We start from the raw sequence: 11,345 nt of genomic DNA, 5'->3' as shown, positions 1-11,345 counted from the left end.
AAAGAAAATAAAAGAAATAAGGAAAAAGAAACTGCCACAAGAAAAATCTCTCACTACACACAAACAAATTTTACAATAGTCGTTTAGTTTGAAGGTTGAGATTTACAAAGAATAGGTAGATAGAATGTGGATTTTTCTTTTGGGTAGAGACAATGAGGAAAAGTAGAAGAAGAATAGGGTAAGATATATGCTAATAGAAATTTTGAAAGGATAAAATTGACTTATTCTTTTCATCCCTTTATGTTTTAAACTAACGCCTTCCTAAATCTATTTAATTTTATATGTCATACAAAACAATATCTAAACCTTATGTTATTCTCATCACCTCTATAAGTGACACTTATGAAACAAGATACATGCACAAGGTTTTAATGTGCAGCCACATATTAGAACCTATAATGAACACTAATATTGTATGTGTTATTTACTAAAGCTAGGTTAGAAGAGATGTAGCTCAAGATAATTAAGTATGTGCATTTTATCAAGTGGAAGTTTATAAGTACTAGGTGTAAGGCTCAAACCGGATAGTTCCTTATGCTAAAATACAATATTTTGTTTTAAAAGATAACATAATTTTTTGTTTTTTTTTTAAATTATGTGGGGGATTGTAACAAATATTATTATTATTTAAAAAATAAAAATTATTAAAATAAAATAGTATTGTTACAAATGTTTTAAGCAATATTAATTTTAGAGGTAAATGTTGTTTATGCTGAACAAAATTTTTCATTTATTTTATTGATTATTAGTTATTATTATTTTTTAATCAGATTAATTACAATTGATTTATAAGTCTCTATTCTACATATAAATACCACCTGAGTGCATGTGGGAAACAAACAACAAACACTAAAGGTCATACAAAAGTGTTTCGTCTTCTTCTCCATAATATCTTTTAGCACTCCATACTATTTTAACATGGTATTTATAAGGTTTAAAGATTCTTCACTGAACTCAATCGTTTCTATCATTTCCTCATTTACATTATCTTATGTTATTAATGTTTGTTATAAGAATTGTATGACTTGATCATCTCTTTTTATCCATATCTCTATCTTGTTTTATTTTATCATTTAAATTTTTAACAATTTGATCTATTCTTCTCTTCTTGATTTTCCTTTTTAATTTTAAACTTGTTTTATGATTTTAGTCCCTAAACCCTCAAATTATTTTGTACTAGAACAAACACTAAAGATTGAATACAATTTAATGTGTTTTTTGATAATCAAACTAGATTATGTTCTATAGTGCAAAATTTAGAAAATCTTAATATATTTAATTTTATTCAATAGAGAACATCATACCTATACATAGTCGACCCAACAAATATGCTAAGTGATGTGGCCCAACAAGGCTCATTTAACTTTACTAACCTAAAGTGGTTCGAATACATTCTATGATACATTTGTTAGTGCATTTGTTAGTGCAAATATTCACATATTAACCGTATATGTGACCAAATCTCAACAATTTGATTACGTTGTTATATTTCTCAATACCATATATTTACAAAATATTTGGTATATTAGGTAAGGTATCAGATTATTGTTATTATCCCGCTAATTATTATATATATGGAAGTCGTTATATTTGTTGATATTATTTGATATTCTTTTGATATTATCAGTTCTTACAACAAACCTTATAGGGCTCATAAACCCTATAAATACACATAGTATTTCACAATGAAAGACAGAAAATTATCTCATACTCTATCTTTTATTCATAAAGATCCAAAACTCTCTTAATGACTTTAGCATCGAAGAGTCTTTTGCAGGTGGATCTTTCGCTTTGAACAATAAGGGATTTGATTCCAGCAATCAGGAGCGTTCAAACCACCAATAGGATCTTGTCACCTATACAAAGGTCCACACTTTGGATAGGATAAGAACATTGGCACCCACTATGAACCAATAACAAGGTTCTACAATGAACCATCAGTCCCTTAAACCCTTCATTGGGAATGATTTGTCATTCCCTTTAAACCTCGATTGGAGGTTTATGTTTCTATTATGCTCAATAGTCATATATCACTTAAAGTTGATCGAGACCAAAGACAATTTAAATACTCTTCTCTCCTTCTACCCTTAATACGCCAAGCGGACAATACATGTGTGATGATTGACCTAAACCTATATCCACCATGTTAATGAACGAATAATTGAAATAATCTTATTCTTCGTGGATATCTATTAAAGCGCACATCTACTTTAGAGTCGGCAAATGCACTTAAAAATATTCTCTTCGACTAAAAATTTCTACTCTATCCTATTTTTGTTGACCGAACTTGTCTCACTTTGGGAATTTCCAAAGATAGTTCCTATGGTTTATATTCATTCCAAGTTTGTTAACAAAATTTTAACTCAGTTGATTGTAACAAAATTCATAAGAACAAAATAACACTAATCTATAGACAAAATTAGTTATATTTATCAAGAGACACCAATTACTAAGTTTGTGTACATAAATATTTAAATATATATCTGCTAAACTTATAAATTAAATTATTTATTCACTTATAACACTATTTTTTGCATGCATTAAACTTTTTTATTAGCCAAAAAGTTTTAAAAAAAATTACCTTGGGTTCCGTGGCATCAGGTTAAGGTGTTTTATGTTGATCAGTGGACACCCCCTTCTTCTTGGGAACGATGTTGTTACTCCCCATGCTAATCTAATTAAGCTAACAGAATAACACTAATTATTTATTAAAGTGCACATCTAATTAATCTAACAGAATAACACTAAATTTATATTCAAATAGTCTAGCATAATTTAAGACACGTCTAAAAGTATTAAATACACCTTTTTTCTCATAATTCTTTGAAACGTTTTCTAAAGATAAAAGATAAAAGTGTAATGAAATTACAAAGTGTAAAATCACTTAAATAGTAATTAACTTTAACAATATTATATTAATAAACTTAATATCCCAATAATTTATAATTCATTAACCCATGCATCAGAAGAACAAGAAAACCACTACCACTGAGGAATTAATATTGTATAAAAGTAAACTAGAAAAAGCACAATTCTTAAAGTAATAAACAGCACAATCACTTAACAATCATATATTACTGATAACTGGGAAGACAGCCGTCAGACAAAAACAGTGAAACCAGCTGGAACAAAGTTGGAATTGTCAGGGACTGTTTTGTCAGAAAAGTTTAGTTAACCTGCTTAATTAGTAGTAATTTTTATATAAACATCATTAACAAGGTTAAACAAGTGGGGATCATATCATATAGAAAACACACTACACTTAAGACAAGGTGATAGTGGGTTCAATTATGGTACCTTGTTGTAGCAAAGTGGGAACCCCATTGCCTTTACACCATCTTTTTCTTTGTTTCCATGTTTAAGAACACCAGACATATTTTCCGGAATGTCTTCTGCAACCAAACTGTATTGCCAAATTATTTCTATAATCTCTTTCACAACAGCTAAAGGAAAGACAAAAGGTATGTGTAATTAAATATATAGTTTGTCATAAATTGTTATATACATAGTTTGGCATGAATTGTTATATACGTTAAAGAGTTTAACTTTAGTGGTGTATGCAGGGATATTAACGGAATTTCAATAAATCATTTTTCAGTAAAGTTATTCAAACATTTATTTTAAACTTATGCATGTATTCTAATTTTTAAAAATGTTATATTGTGAACTATGTACTAATAATTTTATACATGATTTTGAAAATATTTATTATATATAGAAATTAATTTTTTTTAATTATATATGATAATAATTTATCTTTTTATAAATTTATTGGAAAGACATAACATCAATAAAATCTGAGTTCAATTTACTTAAAGAATTGACACCACTCAAACCTAAAACTAAATTTGAGTTCCATTAATACCACTAATAGATTTTTTAAAGATAAATTTAACACGGAGACACAACACTAATAAAATTTGAATCCATCCCGCATAAGTGATTAACTCTAACTTCCACTCAATCTCAAAAGAATGAATTTATATTATAGGTGTTCAACTTTCTTATATCTATTCAATATCGAACTTAAATTCACGGTGAAATTCTCAATTAATAATCCACCAAATGATAATGTCAATTTTGATTACGATATATATTTCAAATAATGTATGTAAGTGTATACTTTGTATATTATTATTAAATCATACTATATTATTATTAAATCATACTGCTTGTTCAATATTATAATATTATATAAAACGTTATACTTATAACAATTTTTATCGGTATAATTATATAATTCTAGAATGATAATTATTGCATTAACTAATTTGATATAATTTGATTCACTAAATGTTAGAATTTTAATTTATATTTACATGTTACAATTTTTTTTAGTGTTCATATATATTTGTTGAATTTAAGTTAGAAACATTATTAGTATAAATTTTTATAATAAAGTTCTATATGATGATATGCCTATGAAATCAAGTAATTTGTTATTAGGACCATGACAATAAAATAGAAAAGTCATACATAATGGTGTAGCTAATGCATACTCTTCAATGTACAAGTGGCCTAAGATTAATTAAAACATTTATCTCCCATAAAAGTGGATAAGGTTCAAATTGCAATGAAGTAGAAGAGAGAAAGAGAAAAGAAAAAGGTGCAACCAAGAAAAGATAATTTGATTCTCAAGAAAAACAAATTTAACAGAAAGTGTTAACCATAAGATGATCTATAAACTTATCAATTCCTAAAAATTTATATTTATCTTCCATTGTTGTTTCTTTTTGGGTTAAATATGTTTTTGGTCCCTCAAGTTTCAGTGAATTGTGGAATTAGTCCCTCTTTGAAACTTGATACCAGTTTAGTCCTTCATCTTTAGAAATGTGTGAATTTAGTCATTCTTACCAAATTTTGTTAAGTTTATTTAACATTTTAAATGCATTTTATGATAATATTTAAGTTAACATTGGAGCACAAGTGTGTCAAACGGTGTAAACAATTCAAATACTATCATGAAATGCCTTCAAAATGTCAGATAAACTTAATAAAATTTGGTAATAAGGACTAAATTCACACATTTTTAAAGATAAAAGACTAAATTGGTATCAAGTTTCGAAGAGGGACTAATTCCAAAATTCATTGAAACTTGAGGGACTAAAAACATATTTAACCCTTTCTTTTTTTCTTAGATATGAAGATAAGTAAGGGAAGAATGGAGATAAAACTACCAAAAGACGGAATCAGAGTACCTCATTGGTTTCTTGATCTCTCCATGACCATGAAAAAATTTTGGTAACAATATATTATTCAACAGAAGAAGAAAAAAAAACTCTTACTACTTGAACATTCTCTAAATTTCATACATGTGACATAGAGCATTCTTCCATAATTAACCTGGCATATACAAAGTGTATGTGTCAAAATGGGTCTGATCGCCCAATTTGGTTTGTCCTCCCATTGGCCTAACAAAATCAAGATGGACCGGACTAGTCTTACACGCACGCACTATATAAATAATTTATAAGTTTTTAATTACTTAACTAGTTTTACTAATTTAATAATTAAAATAATTACATATACATTATATAAATATTTTATAAGTTTTGAATTACTTAATTAATTTTACTAATTGAATAATTAAAATAATTACATACACATTATATAAATATTTTATAAGTTTTTAATTACTTAATTAATTTTACTAATTGAATAATTAAAATAGTTATTATATTTACATGTTTTACTCTATTATAATTAATAATTGAAATTCAATTTATAAGTATTAACGATTTAAGTTATAATATTAATGCATATTTACATACCTAAAATAATATAATATAAAAAAATAAAAAAATTAATTTTAATTAAAAAAAAAGTTAGTGGGCTAGTCCACCGCGTCTAGTCTTTGGTCCACCAATTGAGCAAACTAGACAAGATGAGTCAAAGCAGACTGTGGAATTGAAAACTGCAACCTAGCCTGCCAAATTTTGGTTGGCTAAGGGATCGACTCACTGGTTGTGATCCACTTTTTGTCATCTCTAATGCTTAGGAAAATATGTATACATTATCATCATAAGCATATATTGAAAACAAATAAAAAAATAAAAGGGAAAATGACCTTTTGAGATCAAAATACTTAGGATATAAACATATATTCCATATTTACACATTATATCCAAGAGTTTAGATTTTCATCCTAAGGGATAGTAATAAATAAGTTGTATTTCTGATATGTTAAATAAGGGTCACAAGTTCCATGTTTGAGACTTATCTCCTTGTGACTTAGGTTTTTCAAAAAATTTGGACAACAAGACATGGTTTGATAACACTATTGTAGGAAGAAACGGAGTACAAAATTAAAATCAAGTTCTAAGAGGATAAATTGGTAGAACAAATACCACTTAGTTATAAATTTCCTCGATTGTGCACTATATCAAATCGTAAGTAAAAAATCATACGATAGTTGAGTGGATGGAGAGATAGAAGATGGGTTTGAAATTTGATTTGGATGAGGGACATAGTAGTGTAGGAATCGGACCAAATGGAATTTATGCAAATTATAACAAATGAAAATTTTGAAAAAGGAAGTGAAGGCGCTTTGGTTTGGAAAAAAGATGAGGAAGGAATGTTTATAGTAAGACCTTCATATAATATATATCAAAATAATTCAAGTGGGAAGAATACATGTAACATCCCGGTCGGATATTACTATTTCAAATAAAATAAAATGAAGCTAAAATAAAACGTATTTAATAACCAAAGCTCTTTCCCAAAATGCGAGAAAAATTCAAACTTTATTAAAAGCACTAAAAGACAAAATTCATAAATGCGTTCAACGCCTATAAATATAAAACAATTTATAGTAACTGATTACAAAAATAACCCATAAAATAATTTCATGTAAAAATTCTCATGCTGACCCCACTCCGGCTCTAAGTATCCTTGTGCTCACCTGCATCAACTTCTACTCTCATGTAACGAGTTACATGATCATCGCCAAACACACACGGATAGGGTGAGCTCAAAATAAAAACGCATTACAAGGTACATTATAATAACAATTAAAAACCCCTAACACTTCTACTATACTCAAATCTCGGACCCAAACTTTCATATCTTCCTCTGGATGCCTCTTGATTCTACACCCTTTGATGAGTACACTGATTGATCTTTGTTGCACGAGTGTCTACTCGCCCCTCCGACTACATGTTACCACCTAATAGTCCACACGCGGGAATAAATTGCCACAGCCACAATCCACGACACCAAGTGGAGTTTCCCAAAACGAACTACAGTTTGTAGTTGTCCCCAGACTACCAAACTTAATCAGTTACACTAAAGAGGGCAATCTTTCGAAACCCCGTCGTACGAGCCACGATCTCGCACACTCCACTAGAATTCCAAAACCACCAGGCTACAACCTCGAGTGGCCACGTGTTATCTCAATACAAGTTACACTCGTAACTGGGCTCCCAGCAAAGCATCACATCCAGACCTTCATCCAAAGCTATGTAGAATCCCTCGCGTAATCCATTACTGCATCCAAAACCGCCTAGCACAACATCCATGTCGCTAGGTTAACTCGCGGTTTGGACCACCTGGCAGAACACTTGGAGCCGTCGGGCGCCAACCCACCGGATTTTGGTCCAAGCCCAGTTCTACAACACACTACCTGGCGAAACCACTTCCATCGCCAAGCACCAACTCTCGGGTTATACTCTAGAGTTCACTTTGTGGTCTATCTCCTAGCGGTTTACACCGTTCTGCCAAACGCCACACCAGTAACTGGTAATTTACTGGTATTTGACACTCTAGAATAGGTTTCAATGGACCTATTTACACAAGAGACTCAGTGCACGAAAAACATGCATCCATGACAAGTAAATACACCTTCATATCATTAAGTTGAACTCAACTACATAATATCACATGGTCATACATCAAACACAATCATATTCTTGTTTTTATACATCCCGAAGAATCACAATAAATCCACATAAAACTATCAAAACAAAGTGTTATACCCAACACATAATCTTGCACAACAAAATAATATACAAACCAGGAAGAACACATAACCATTGTCCCAAAATATTGCACGGGCAATAAAATAGTAATAATGATAATAATAAAAAAAACAACAACAATAACAATAATGATAATAATAATAATAATAATAATAATAATAATAATAAAATCAAAAATACAAAAAAAAATAATAATAAAATAAAATGAAACAATAATAATAAAACAATAATACTAAAACGATAAAATAATAATAATGACATAAAAAAATTAAAAAATTAAAAAATAAAATAAAGCAATAATAATAAATAATAATGATAATAATAAATAATAATAGTTATAATAATAATAAAATGAAATTTTAAAAAATAAAAATAATAATGAAAATGAAAAAAATCATAAAATAAAATGAAACTAATAATAAAACAGTAATATTAATAATAAAATAATAATAATAATAATAATGATAAAATAAAATAATAATAATTATATTAAAATCATCAATAAAACAAAACAATGATAATAAAAACAACATAATAAAATAATAGTAAAATAAAATAAAATAATAATACTAATAAATATAATTATAAAATAAAATAAAATGAAATTACAATATAATAATAAAAAAATAATAATAATAAAAATAATAAAATAATAAAAATCAAAATAAATAAAATAAAAATGATAGTAATTGTAATAATAATAGTAAAATAAAATAAAATTAATAATAAGAATAACTATTTTGTGTTCACCAAGGTTTAAACCCACACCTTCACAAATACTATAAGTCAAAGCACAACCAACCAACCAATTCATGTATTGTAATATTTTAGGCACACATTTGCTTATACATTAAGTCACGAGATCTTATCCCCATGCAAAACAAATTAAATAATTAATTAACACCACAATGTCATACATAAGACTTGAACCCAAGTCTTTTCATAAAATAAATACTCTCACAACCACTTGAACTAATATTATTCCTTATCTTCTCTCTCCACATTAATTAACTTAGAGATTCTCGTCATCGCATATATTAAATAAATATTTATTTATTTTTCTCGGGCCTTACAACACAAACTTGATTAACTTTTATGGAGTTTAAATTCTCTTCTATATCCACAACATTTTTTGTGGACAATACATTTGAAAAGATACCAAAAGGATAATTTTAGGTCATAAAGGAGTAAAGGTTGGTAGTACTTTATGTGTATTATGTAAGTAAAATGAGGAGAATGTAATGCATCTATTTTTTTTCAGTCGTTGAATATATCATTCAGTTTTGAGAATAATGTGACAGGTGGGTAGGACTAAGCTCGGTGCATGATAACCAACCTAGGATAAATTTCCAAAACATCCATCAATTGAAACGAAATGAAAAATAAAACAATATTTGGAAGGTAGTATGGGTAGCAATAATCTAGGATATTTGGAACCACAAAAATAAGGTATTATTTAGGAAAAGGAAAGTCAATGCAGAATAAATTTTTAGTTTGGCACAGTTAAATGCTTGGTTGTGGATGTAACACAAAATTTTTACTATAACATTCTCAAACCTTAATTGGCTCCATTTCCCTATTGAATGTTTTAAAACATTGTGAAGTAACTATCAAGAAGGATAATAACGATTAGGTAACAACTCGAGTCATGATGATACGAGTGTTAGAACCATACATTTCCAACCAAAGTAGACAAATATATCAAATGAAATTCATAATAAGGTTTTGATGATAACAAAAAATTGAAAATACTGAAAACATAAATCAAAATGATCCTCGTACATTATGACTACAAAGTTAAGTTTGTTTATTATAACTTAACTTATTTAGTGAAAAAAAAAAGCATGAACGTTAAAGGATAATCATATCAACATTTTCGATATCAAGTACCTTTTGGTGTGAATCAAGAATTAAAAGAAAAAATTATTGGATTGGAGATTTGAATGAAAATCAAAAGATGAATATATGAAGATTATATTAGAGATTAATTTTGAAAATTGAAATATCATATATCATCAACGTTAAAGAAAGAAATATATCATATCAAGATTATGAGAAAAAATTTTAATTATTAGATGATATTAAAGATTGTTAGAAATTAAATCATGAGAACATATTTTAATTATTAAAATAGCTAAATTACAATAATAGTTTTTCACGTTTTTTACATTATTATAGAAATAATATCATAATGGTAGGGATTGTATATATTAATTATAGATACTCTCTTGTATATACTTCTATTTTTTCTTTCAATAAAACATAACAGATAATTCTTTTTATTTGTTTTCTTTACATGGTATTAGGAGTAGGAACAATCTTCTACTCAATCATTCATTTTTTTTTTCTTATCCTTGTATCAATGGCTAACGACAGAAAATAACCAAATTCCAATAGTTCTTATTATCTTCATCATTCTAACCATCTTGTAATGTCCTAGTTTCAAAACCTCTAGATGAAGACAACTTTTCGACTTGGCGTAGAGTCATGGTCATCTCTTTAAATGCAAAATCCAAATTGGGTTTGATTGATGGAACTCTCAAGGAACCCTTTGCGAAAGACAAACTAGAAGAATATGCAGCATGGAAAAAATGCAACGACATGATATTATCTTGGATCTTTAATTCTTTGACACCTGATATTGTAGATAGTGTTATTTTCTATAACACTACTTATGAAGTTTGGGAAGATCTTCAAAATCGCTTCTCTCAAAGTCATGCACCATAGATTTTTCATATTGAGGGGTACATTGCTTGCTTGGCTCAATATCAAATAACAGTCACATCTGTTTACACGAAGTTAAAGAAATTATGGGATGAGTTATGCTCCTATAGTAATGCAACCTGCACTTGTGGAGCAGACAATAAAAGGCACAAATTGATGCATTTTCTTATGAGCTTGAATGACTCTTATAGTGCTATTTGTGGTCAACTTCTCTTAATGAATCCATTGTCTGATGTTACATAAGTTTATTCTTCCATCATTCAAGAAGAAAAACAACGACATTTGGTCACCACATGTGACACAATAGAATCTTCAACCATGATTGTTCAAAAGAATGAACCAACAACCCTTGTTGTTCAACGCAACCAAGGTACTCCTTCTCGTTTTAATTCAGCTAATCAAAGTCGATGCACTATTCTCATTGTCATAGAGATCATCATACAAAAGAAACATGTTGGAAACTACACGGTTATCCTCCTGAACACCCAAGGCATGAAGTCACCCAGAATGCTTCTTCTAAGCCCAATGGGAATAGTCAATTTTTAGCAAATAATGTCACATTGACTCTAGTGATGCCATAGTTGCAGTCCACAATGAAGGGATTAATTGAACTACAACTTCAACAGATGTTGTCTATTATGCAGG

The sequence above is a fragment of the Vigna unguiculata genome, chromosome 1 (assembly GCF_037176805.1).
Source record: "Vigna unguiculata cultivar grain cowpea cultivar isolate G323 ecotype 2 chromosome 1, ASM3717680v1, whole genome shotgun sequence".
NCBI classification, from domain to species: domain Eukaryota; kingdom Viridiplantae; phylum Streptophyta; class Magnoliopsida; order Fabales; family Fabaceae; genus Vigna; species Vigna unguiculata.
This window is presented reverse-complemented; position numbering follows the sequence as displayed.